Here is a 12,586-nt window from a genome sequence, read left to right on the forward strand (position 1 = left end):
CTGATCGATGTTTCTCTCTCATCGGTGTTTCTAACTCTCTATCCCTCTCCCTTCTTCTCTGTAAAAAATCAATAAAATATATTAAAAAAAAAAAAAAAGTAGGATCTCTTACCCTTTGAGACAGCATGGAGGGACATAGAGAGTATTATGCTAAGCAAAATAAGTCAGTCAGAGAAAGACAAGTCTCCTTCAATTTTAAATGATAGCCTTGCTGGCTAAAGTAGTCTTGGTTATAGGTCCTTGCTTTTCATCACTTTGAATATTTCATGTTATTTCTTTCTGTCCTGAAATGTTTCTGTTGAGTAATCAGTTAATAGTCTTATGGAAGGTCCCTTGTAGCTAACTAATTCTCTTTCTCTTGTGGCTTTTAAGATTCTCTCTGTGTTTAACCTTTGCAATTTTAATTATGATGTGTCTTGGTGTGGGCCTCTTTGGGTCCATCTTGTTTGAGAGTCTCTGTACTTCCTGGACTTGTGTATCTTTTCCTTCACCAGATTAGGGAAGTTTTTGGTCATAATTTCTTCAAATAGGGATTGAGTACCCACTCTCTCTTTTCCTTCTGGTACCCCTATTATGCAGGTGTTGTTATGCTTCATGTTGTCCCAAAGGTCCCTTAAACTATCCTCATTCTTTTAAATTCTTTTTTCTTTTTGCTGCACTGATTGGGTGGGGTTTTTTTGTGTGTGTGTGTTTTTTTACCTTGTCTTCCAAATTACTGATTCCATCCTCTGTTTCATCCAACCTACTGTTTATTCCTTCCAGTGTATTGTTAATGTCATATATTGTATTCTTCGTTTCTGACTGGTCCTTTTTTATATTGTGGTACACTTACACAATAGAATATTACACATCTGTAAAAAGAAGGAAATATTACCTTTTACAACAGCATGGATAGACCTGGATATTATTATTATAAGTGAAATAAGCCAGTCAGAGAAAGGCAAGTACCATATGATTTCTCTTAAATATGGAGTCTAATGAACAAAATGCACTAGCAAAATGGAGATAGACTCATGGATACAGAGAACAGACTGACAGCTGTCAGAGGGGAGAGGGTTGGGGACTGAGTGAGATAGGTGAAGGGACTATGCAAAGAAAAAAGAAAGACTCATGGACACAGATAACAGTATGGTGATTACCAGAGGGAAGGAGGAATGGGAGAGTAGAAGAGGGTAAAGGGGGGATAAATGATGATGGAAGGAGACTTTACTTGGGGTGATAAACACATAATACAATATACATATGATGTATTATAAAATTGTATACCTGAAACCTATATAATGTTACTAACCAGTGTTACCCTAATACATGCAAATAAAAAAGAGAAAAAAAAAGAAAAACACAAAACAGGAATCAACAAAATCATGAAAGGCCAAGATTAAGGACCAAGATGAGTAAAACAACATTAGGTTCCATTGTACTTCAGAGGAGGCAGCAATCACAGAGACCAGAGTTGTTTACAAATGTTTCTCAGAAATAGATATCCTTGGCTAGACTGAGAGAAACAGTTTTCTCTTTTTCACTATCATTGGGAAGATATGTTCTAAAAGCATCCTATATAATAAAACCCTAATATGCAAATCAACCGAACTGCTGAACGACCAGTCACTATGATGCACACTAACCACCAGGGGGCAGATGCTCAAGGCAGGAGCTACCCCCCAGTGGTCAGTGCGCTCCCACAGGGGGAGCACCACTCACCCAGAAGCCAGGCTCACAGCTGGTGAGTGCAGCGACAGTGGCGGGAGCCTCTCCTGCTTCCGCACCAGTGCTAAGAATATCCGGCTGCTGGCTTAGGGCCTAAGCTGGCAGCTGGACATCCCCCAAAGGGTCCTGGACTACGGGAGGGTGCAGGGCCAGGCTGAGGGACCCCTCTCCAGTGCACGAATGTCGTGCACCAGGCCTCTAGTTGAAATATATAAATCCATTTTCCCTTTTTATTTCCAAAAGTATACTATATGTAAACATGTACTTATCAACTTTTTCCTTTACATAACTATAACATCATACTCTTAAATAAAAAGTATTACAATATATTATATGAAATTTACTTTAATGACATTAAGTATTTTCATGGTGGAAAGTAATAGATTACTATAAAAGAAATTTCTGTGAGTAGCTGTGTAGAAAATTTTTAAATCATAGGAGGTGTCATAGCATGTCTATTTCTAATGTATATAGAGATGTTGTGTGTGCAAATATATCATCCAGAATGCACAAAATCAAAAGCGTGAAACTAAACACAGTACATAACTCAACAAAACAAGAGTGTAGTTGTGCCAAAACAACTTTGCTCTTCATATTTCCCATTGCAGAAACATTCAAAGGAGGATTATTTCTGAAAATGTTCATGAGTCAGAAGTGGGGAATGAGTAATACTGTGCTGTGGACTTTTATGAATGTTTTACTGCTGAAGGAACATCATCTAGTTTTTTTAGTAAGGCGATGAGTTGCTACCTCACCCTCAGATTCCAAATAGAAAAAAACTTGAATATAATTTGAACAACTTGTGTCTTCTAAATTTAGCACTGAGTTTTCTTAAAATGTTCTAATTTGGTGAATAATACTTTAATCTCATTTCAACTGGGTAAAAATGACTATTGGAGGCTGAGGGTTACAATAACCTTAGAACAGGTCAACAAGATTCTTTAGCAAATAGTAAACAAGGTTAGATTGACTTGTTCACAGTCAGAATATGCATGAAAATATATTAGATGGTTTGTTGACATTTCAACTTTATTTGTGATGAGAATGTTAATAAAAAATATTCATGAGGTCCATGATGGTGGTGAATTTTATGTCTTAATTTATACATTCTAATGGGATTTGGAAATCTCTACATTTAATTTCTTTCTGTATTCATCCTCATTCCCACTTTCCCCCTACTGTGTATAACACTTTAGGCTCTCATTATGAATTAGTCAAGGAATTTTTTAAAAGGCCCAAGATTGTGTTGAGGTTGCATGTTTTAAAACAGTAGAGCCATACTGTCTTATTTCCTCAGTCATTTTTTATGAGCATCATCTGTGTTTCTAGCACTGGAGTTAGAAAGTGAGCAAAATCATCTATCCTTTTGCCCCTATTAACTCCTAGATCTTACAAATGAACCTTGACGTCCCATCTGACACTCCCAGACTTTAGTACAGTGATCCTAGTATACACTTAACAATGAAAAGAATAATCAAAATCTTTTCTGAGGGACCACACTATTAAGCTGCTAAAAGACAACGAGATTTTACATGTTAGAGTAAGAGACACACTCTAAATTGCATAATAGGGCAAGATTTAATCTATAACGTAACGATATCATTTTGTTAAAGGAAGAGACTAAATGACACAAAGATCTATGTAAAGTAATGTTAAGGACAGAGTGTTTTCCTACAAATGCATAGCTTATTAATGCTAAAATGGGACAGGGGCTGCATTTTAGCTTTAGCAAAGAATCAGTAAAACATTAATAAATTATGGTTTTCTCTTCTTTCCATTAGTTTAAGTTATGACTCATGTCACCAGTGTGGTCTTAACATGGGATCAAGAATAAAGATAAGATTTTGAAGGATACTTTTTGAAAATCCAAGAAAATTCTCCCTGATTTATATTTCTAATCACCTTAGAACCTCTTCTTTATAACAAATATAGTCCTTTAATGAGAGACCCACTGTTCTACCATGAAGAAAGAATGCATGGATTGACTAGGTTTTCAGTGATGCCAAGATGAGATCATTGGATTTTCTACAACAGCAACACAGAGATGTAGCTTGTTGTCCTGGTGTCTGGAAGGAGACTGGTAGAGGAAAGTTTTGAATTGTTAGCCCAACTCTGGTTATCAATTTTGTCAGTAATTTATTTGAAAACATAACATGATCCCTTTTCTGGTATAAAAATGTACAAATGGTACAAAACTGAGATAGGGCTAGCTAGCATAATAGGGCTAGCTAGCTAGAATTAAGATTAGACTTTATTATGACATGAAAGAAATCTACAGATAGAACTTTATAGGGAGAAATGTAAATCTCTGTCTTCAGGTTCAAAAACTTAATTGCACACTCAAAGGGAGACGCTGTCCTAGGATGGTTAAGATAAATATAAGCAATTTAGTGGGGGATCATTATGCTGATGAAGGTTTTAAAAAGTCATTTTTCTATCCACTCTCTTATTCATTCATTAATTTACTAATGTACTTGATTTTAATATGCCAAGAATAGACCAGAATTCCTGGCTCTCAAAAGCTTATATTCTAATTGAGAAGGTAGGCTCACAACTGATAATTACTGAACAATGTGATAAAGGTTAAAGAGCGGGTTGAGCAGTTCTGCACAAGTATAGAGATGGAAACAACTTCTTTGGGATTACCTTCACAAAGGGGCTGACTTTTGAACTAGATTTTGAGGATTAAATAGGAGTTGGCTAGAAAGACAGAAGTGAACAAACACAGCAAGGAGGGAGAAAATCATGTACAAAGAGGAGAGGGTGTTTTAATCATAGGGTGCACATTGGAGGTAGTGGGAGTTGAGGCCCAAACCATCCTGAAGGGCCTTCTGTGCTATGTTAGAGATTGGGATCTTAGCTTCAAACAAACTGTAGTGTGTGTTTGGGCGGGGGTTGGGGGTGGGGTGGGGAAGGGAGTGACTAGTAGATTTGTGTTTTAAAAAATACGATTTTGGCCTGTAATATAATGGATCCTTGGAAGGGCAATTTAGGGCCTGTTGGAATCAACAGTGTAAGGATAAGTCCTCAAATAAGGCAAACCATCTTAGGGAAATGGACACAGAGGGAAAAACTAAGAAAATACCTAAAAGATACAATTTAATGAAATACCATCATAGGAACTGGGTACTTTTAACCTGGAGTAGAGAAGAGTAATTAAGTGGGTGTCTCCTGATACCTGAAGGAATATCAATATTTGATATTGCTCAGGATAACAAATCTAGAATCAATGGTAGAGGTCATTAATAACAACTGAAGTTATCCAACAATGAAGCAGGCTTCCTCTCTGGATAAGGAATTTTCTATCCTTGGGGGTATCTACGGGGAGCCGAATCATGTGTCCGAGATGCTATCAAAAGGATGAGGCAGGTTACAGCACATGACCTCTAATATCTCATCTAGATCTAAAATTCCATGATTCTTTGATCCCAATACAGAGTCAAGCCAACTAAATGAACTTTAAGAGAACCGGACTAGTAAGCCTTTTAAAGGAACTCTTGAAATTCTGCTCCAAAATGGAGAAAGGAAAAAAGCAAACTGGTTTTGATGTCAAACAAAAGCAGGCTGGCTCTTACTGCCGTCTAAGTCAAAGATTTCCAATCTACCCTCATTATGGAATGAAGATTTCTTATTTTGGACAACAGAAAATCCTCAAGGAAAAGAACTACACATGTCTTGTTCCTAGTCATGTCTCCACAGACCCTGAGCCTAGTGCCTGGCACATAGCTGATGCTCAACAAATACTTGTTAAAGGAATGTAGTAGCTGCTGTCATGTATCACCCAGATCTACCTTCAGGGCTGAAGGACCCATTTCCCTAGCTGTTGGGAGCGCTATCTGCAGATGGCCCTCATCCGTCTTCAGAATTGCCCATGGCTGGAAAGAGTTTCCTCACCCAAGGTCATGCCCTCTTTCCAGGGCAGCCCTGATAACTGGCTAGTGGAAGGGTACTAAGCCTAGTCTCCTAGCTTGACCAACACAGGTCAACTCTGAACAGCCATCCCAGTTTCAGAACTTCCCATGGGGGGTGGCTGAAGTCTCTGTTGTGATTACAGCACAACCCAACTCTCCCTCTGCCCAATTTTGCTTTCTTTTCCTTCCTTTTTATAGCTGTTGTTTCTGAAAGTACTCCTGATACATTACTTCTATACATTAAATCACCACTGAGAGTCAGTTTCCCTAGGGAATGACCATATGAATGGGAATTCATTTTCTTTTTGATAGGATTTTGTAGAACATTGAATGAGGGGTCCTCAGCTATCAATAGCTTTGATAAATGCTTCTGCACTCAACTTCTGTAGTGGGCATTTCCATTTCACTTGAACTTGATGTGAATGAAATCCTTTCCATGAAGTGATGCTGTCAATCCTCCCGCCCTCCTAGTTTTCTTATGTTTTTCAAAACACTGAATGCTGTTTGATGTAAGATCCAAGGCCGAATTTTCGGTGTGTTCATTTGGGTCTTGATTTACTGCTCGCTGGCCGTGGTTTGTTTCCATTTGATTTTGGATGATCATTAATCTTCCTGGGAAAGCCTTCAGGGCTGATGGTGCCCTGGCCTGTTCACTGATATAAGCAGAATTAATCAGAAGTTCTTGTATCATCCCTTCTTCTGACAACCTTTATCCTGTTAAAGCTCCAAAAGGTGCCGTATTTAGAGGGAGAAAAAGAATATCAGAGGGCAGAGACATAATTCTTTGAGCTTTATCAAACAATTGTAGTGCCATAAATGGACTACATCTGGTTTGTTGGCAAGATGACTGAAGGTGATGAGCAAACACAATACCAGATATAAGCAAATCCATTACTTACCATGAATGAATGTCTTAGGGCATTGGGACTTACTTTTCTCCTGGAACCTCAGGTGAGAAAGGAAACACATAATTTGGCAGCATTTTAAGTTACATGGGCCCTGGCTGGGTGGTTCATTTCATTGGAGCATCATCCCATACACAAAAAGAAAAGGTTGCAGGGTCGATTCCTGGTCAGGGCACAGACCTGGGTTGCAGGTTTGATCCTTGGTCGGGCATGTACTGGAGGTGGCCGGTCAATGTTTTTCTCTCACGTGGATGTTTCTCTCTCTCTCTCTCTCTCTCTCTCTCTCTCTCTCTCTCTCTCTCAATATCAATTTTATAAAAGCATCTTCGGTGAGGATTTTAAAAAATTAGATGGAAGAGAGATGTGAGTATAATGAATATCCCCAAGTCAAACATGTGGTGCAATTGCACTGCATAACCACAGTTTGGTAACTATTGTGGTCATGTTGCAATATGCATAGCATTTCCTTTCTTTCCTGTATAAGAAAAGAGGCCTTACATCCATTGAAATATGATTAATGTAAAACTGCTTTGAATATGATTACACTATACTATTATGGCAGTATTAATATTGCATTTCTTACAATTCAGGTATTTTCTTTGTCATTGCATAAAATTGCTTTTTAATATTGGTGCTTTGTTTGGCCATTGCTCACTTCACGCAATATTATCATCCCATTTTTGTATGCATTGACAGTATTTATAAACTTGTTAGAGAATGTTTTATTTTGTTGTTTTCGCACTATTTTCTTAGCCTGGCACCTAGTTAGTACCATTTGAATATGCTGATATCATAAATAATGCTAAGATGATAATACTTACTGCTTAGGTTTGAATGTTTATACCTCCCCCAAACTGACATGTGGAAATTCTAATGTTTAGAGTAATGTGTTAGGAAGCAGGGCCGTTGGGAAGTAATTAAGTCATGAGTGTGTGGAGCCCTCATGATTGGGATTAATCTAAAATAATAAAAGCATAATATGCAAATAGACTGAACAGCCATCTGGATGTCCTTCCGGACGAAGCCAGGGCTGCAGGATCGAGGCAGCCGCCACGGCTGCAAAGGACTACTCTTGCACTAATTTCATGCATCGGGCCTCTAGTATTCTTACAAAAGAAACCCCAGAGATCTCCCTATCCCTTTCTACCATGTGAAGTGCTAGTTATGAACCAGGAAGAGAGTTCTCACCAGAAAGTGTCCATGCTGGCACTTTGATCTTGGACTTCCCAGCCTCCAGAACTGCATAAAGTAAATTTCTATTGTTTATAAGCTACCCAATCTGTGGTCTTTTGTTATAGCATCTTGAATGGACTAAGAAACTTGCATCCATTTTTTTTTCCATTAGAGCTATTCATATATATTAAAAAGATATACTTAATATTTATAGATAAACATTTAATCAAATATTATTATCTGTTATTTTCTCCAACGTGATAGCCACTAACCACATGAATTATGGATAGTCTGAACCGATATGTTCTCTAGGTGTAAAATATACACTGTATCTCAAAGATTACTATGAACAAAAAATGTAAAGTATATCATTAATACTTTTCATATTAATTACATGTTGAACAATGTTTTTGACATACTAGATTTAACATTATTAAAATTAATTTCACCTCTTAGTACTTTTAAAAATATGGCTATTAGAAAACTTTAAATTACATATACAGCTTATATTATATTTCTTTTGAACAGTCCTGGCCTAATGCCAATGCCTTGAATTTATGTCTAGATTTTCAATATAATTAATTTTTCTAATTGTTCACACCTAATTCCTGTGTTTTTGATAATTATTTAAATTGTTAAAAATATACTTGAAATATATCATGAGTGTAATATATTTCTAAATAGTATTTGGTACTCCCTAGTATCAAGTGTATCCAGAAAACATGCACCATCAATTTATAAAGATCTATATACTAGAGTCCTGGTGCACGAATTCATGCACTGATGGGTCCCTGGGCCTGGCCTACATCCTCTCGCAATCCAGGACCCCTTGGGGGATGTTGGACTGCTGGCTTTGGCCTGATACCCACAGGCCAGGCCGAGGGACCCCCACCAGTGCATGAATCCGTGCATCAGTTCCCTCTGAGATTCATCAGTCTGTTCCATGTTTCCATGCATGTGTGTTGAGCATCTTACCCCTGGTGGTCAGTGCGCGTCATAGCTACTGGTCGAATGGTCAAACAGTCGAATGGTTGCTTAGGCTTTTATATATATAGATTAGGGCAACTTTTATTTATAGGGCAGTAAATCTTTTTATTAATTATTAAAAATATTGCCATTTTTTCCAGTTTTAGGCTTCCAAACTGCCTGATTTCTGCTTTCTGTATCATATATTCCTTTATTTTTCCATCTGGGTTTTACAATTTTTTTAAACCAATTTAATCTGAGCTGACATCATTAAACCTTTTTTTTAAATTTTTGTATAGGAACTCTGCATATTCTAGTGGTGCATCATCTGTAAAAGGGAATGCCATTGAATTTTGTGACACTTAATTCCTTTGATCTTTTCTTAATTATCTTTAACTAGAGGCCTGGTGCACAAAATTCGTGCACTTGGTGGGGGGTCCCTTATCCCCGCCTCACCCTCTCACAATCCAGGAGCCCTCGGGGGATGTTCAACTAACAGCTTAGGCCTGCTTCCTGCAGTCGGACATCATTAGCAATGCTGCGAAGGCAAGAGAAGCTCCCGCCACCGCTGCTGCGCTCGCCAGCTGTGAGCCTGGCTTCTGGCACACTGACCACCAGGAGGCAGCTCCTGCATTGAGCATCTGCCCCCTGGTGGTCAGTGCGCATCATAGTGACAGTTCGTTCCACCTTTCGGCCGATTTGTATATTAGCCTTTTATTATATAGGATACGTTGGCTTGTTTATTTCTATTTTCTGGATATAGCTGCATTAACTTGCAAAACCAGAATTTTAAAATTCATTCTTTCCTGCATATATCTGTTTTCTCTCCTTGAACACATTGTACTAGCATTTGTATTTAGCTTTTACTATTAAAGTATCTGTGCTTTATTATAAGTCAGTGATTCAGGGGTAGCTTATTTTTTATGATTAATTTTATTAAACATTTTGCAATAATATATCAACTTTACATTCTTGGAGTAAATACTGCTTTTTTCATATTGGACAAATTTTTCATCTATTACTTTTTTATTGGCTAAGATTTTGCTTAAGGTTTTGTATCTTTCTTTCATTAATGTGATTTTTCTAGCCCAACAATAAAGGTTTAAAAAATTTACTTAAGAAGTATTATCCCCTTAGGAAATATTTTATACTTTAAAAAATATATTCTGGAAGCAATTCAAGTAGCATGAGGGATTATTTATTCTTTAAAAGCTTGGAAAATTCTCCAGTTAAGTCATCAGGGCCATAATATCTAATTTTTCCTATTTATATACCATGAATTAATAATGTTTTCTATTTCTTGTTGCATATGTTTTTATTACATATTTGTGAGAAATAATATAAGTATGATTATTAAATAAATTTGCCATAAACTTACAGCTAAGAGCAATGCTCTTTAAAATTTAACAGAATCTGTGCTCTTCAGTCTTTCCCTGATTATATTAATTTGCAATTTCTCCTGTTTGTTGGACCAATGGTTTATTAATTTTGTCTATTTTGTTAAAATGTAAATAACTGTTCTGTTAGTTTATTTCTATTATAATTCCTTTATTTTAAATATTTTATTGTATTTCCTACTCTGTTTGGTCCATTACATTATTCAATTTTGAAGTTCTTTAGATAATAGAATTAATTCATGGTGTTTCTATTCTCATTTTATTATTAATATATACTTAGAGAGATAATTTTTCTTTTCAGTACACTTCTTTCAACATCTCATTAATTATTATGTGTTGTGCTTATATGCTTGCTTTTTTTTAAAAAAAGGTTTTACTATAGCTTTCCTCTATGCAAGTTACTATGGTATTTTGAATTTGAATTTTCATGTGACTTGCTTTTGTGGAATTCTGTTTTCCCTATTATTATTGTATCATGCTGTGATGTGAGAATATGGTTTCACAGATTTCATTCTATTATTTTTTGCATTAAATAATAACATTTTTCTGTCCCAGTATATGATTAACTTGTATAACTAGAAGGAATCTTTATAATCCCTCGTTGATGATCCAATACTTTCCATATGTCTGTTAACTCTATTTTTTTCCTTATATATTTCAGCTATATTGTTTCTCTTCTATTTGTCCACACAGATTCTGCCATATTTCTTTAGTCCTGAGATCTTCTATTATAATTATATTTCTATGAATTTCTTTTTGCACTTGGCCGACTTCTCTCTGTGCCTTCATCAAAGACTGGCTTCAATTGGTATTTCAACCCATGTGGCCACACAGGGTCCTGCTCTCAGAGGGGCCCTGTGCTTGGTTTAATGCTCTGCTGTCACTGTCTTGAAATTCTTAATAATTCCTGAGCAAAAAAGGCTCTGCATTTTCATTTTGCAATAGGCTGCCTCAAATTGCATAGCTGGTCCTGCTTGTTCCTTATATTCTGCAATTTTGTTGAACTCATCTTTCTTTTTTTAATCACAAGCTGATTGAGGATGATTTGTTGGATTCTCTAGATAAGCCATGCCATCATCTAAATGAGATGCTCTTTTGGCCAGGCAGCTTTGGGGAAGTCCTCTAGTTAGCTCTTACCCTCCCCGAGGGTGAAACCACTGTAAAACTGCTCTCCTTGTGTCGCCTTCTCTTAGTGTCAAGTGTTCTTTTATTACTTCCAGAGGAGCTTGTGGTCAGGTGTCCAACAGATGGGACTCAGCTCTGGCCTCACCTGGGCTTTTGCCAGGAGCAGCAGCAGCAGGAGAAAAGTAAGTTCAGCCTCTAACCTCCCTTCCACACAAGCCCAGAATCCTCATCTTCCGCAAACTCCTAACACAAAGAAGACTATTCTTGCTCCCTTGCATTTGGGATTTCAGGCCCGTGACTGTTTCTCGCCACACTCTGTGCCTTAGCATACAACATCCTGAAGGCACAAAGCTCACCAGCCTTCTAACACAGCCCTCCTTTTTTAGCAGTGGGAAAACAGCTGCCACAAGGCCGCACAGGGTTAAAAGCCATCAGAACGTTCCTGAAGATTTGAATTTGAGATCGGCTTGACTCTCACCTGTGGTTTGACCATAAGCAGGATGCTTCACCTTCCTGAGCCTTCTGCAGTCCTCCCGTTTGTGAAGTGGATAAAACAACAGTAGCTACTTGTGAGAGTTTCTGGAGGGCTAAGTGAGGTGGTGCCTGGTACATAATAACTGCTCACTGATTCTCCACTGAGCTGCATGGTTGGCCCCTCAGGCTACACCAAGATGGTGGTTCTAGTTGGACATGCTAAGGTGTTCTTTGTCTCTTTGTACAGTGACCTCAGGAAGATTGGGGGCATGGGAATTCTCCAGGTGTGTGGGACCCTAGTAAAGGAAAAGCCAATCGGGATGATAGAATTGGGTCTCAATCTGTTGAAATGATACAGAAATAGAGTGTGTCCCCATAGCTACTCATTTCTCTTGGGCTGGACTGTGCTTGTTCCTCTCCCTCAAGAACTGCATACTCGTGAAGTTGATAGACTTTTTAAAGCCATACTTGGTCTTGAACAAGTTACCAACTTTGGAAGTGTCTCTGTAGCCTCATCTGTATTGTGGGAATAAATGTGTCCAACCGGCCCCTCTCCCTGGTCTCACCATGGCATTTCCCCTTCCCTCTCACTCACTGAGGGAGGCTGTTGGCTCAGAAGGAGAAAAGCATGCTCTGCATTGCTTATCGACCCTGATTCGCTCTTCCTCCCTCCTCTCTTTCCTCAAATTTACATCCTACTTATTTATTTGTTTATTTTTTAGTGTAGCTGTTGCCCCAGGCTGCAAGCCACTCTCACCTCCAGGTTCCAGAGTCCTGATGAAATAAATCCATAAAGCTTGACTCTGAAAGCAGGGCCCCGTTTACTCATCCCTGCAGGGCCTGCATTCAGGCCTGAATAGGGATGTGAGGCCACGTCTCAGATGCTGTCTCAGATGCTTGTCCCAAGATGCCCCCATGCCCTGCCCTG

The sequence above is a fragment of the Myotis myotis genome, unplaced genomic scaffold, assembly GCF_014108235.1.
Source record: "Myotis myotis isolate mMyoMyo1 unplaced genomic scaffold, mMyoMyo1.p scaffold_m19_p_13, whole genome shotgun sequence".
Taxonomy (NCBI): Eukaryota; Metazoa; Chordata; class Mammalia; order Chiroptera; family Vespertilionidae; genus Myotis; species Myotis myotis.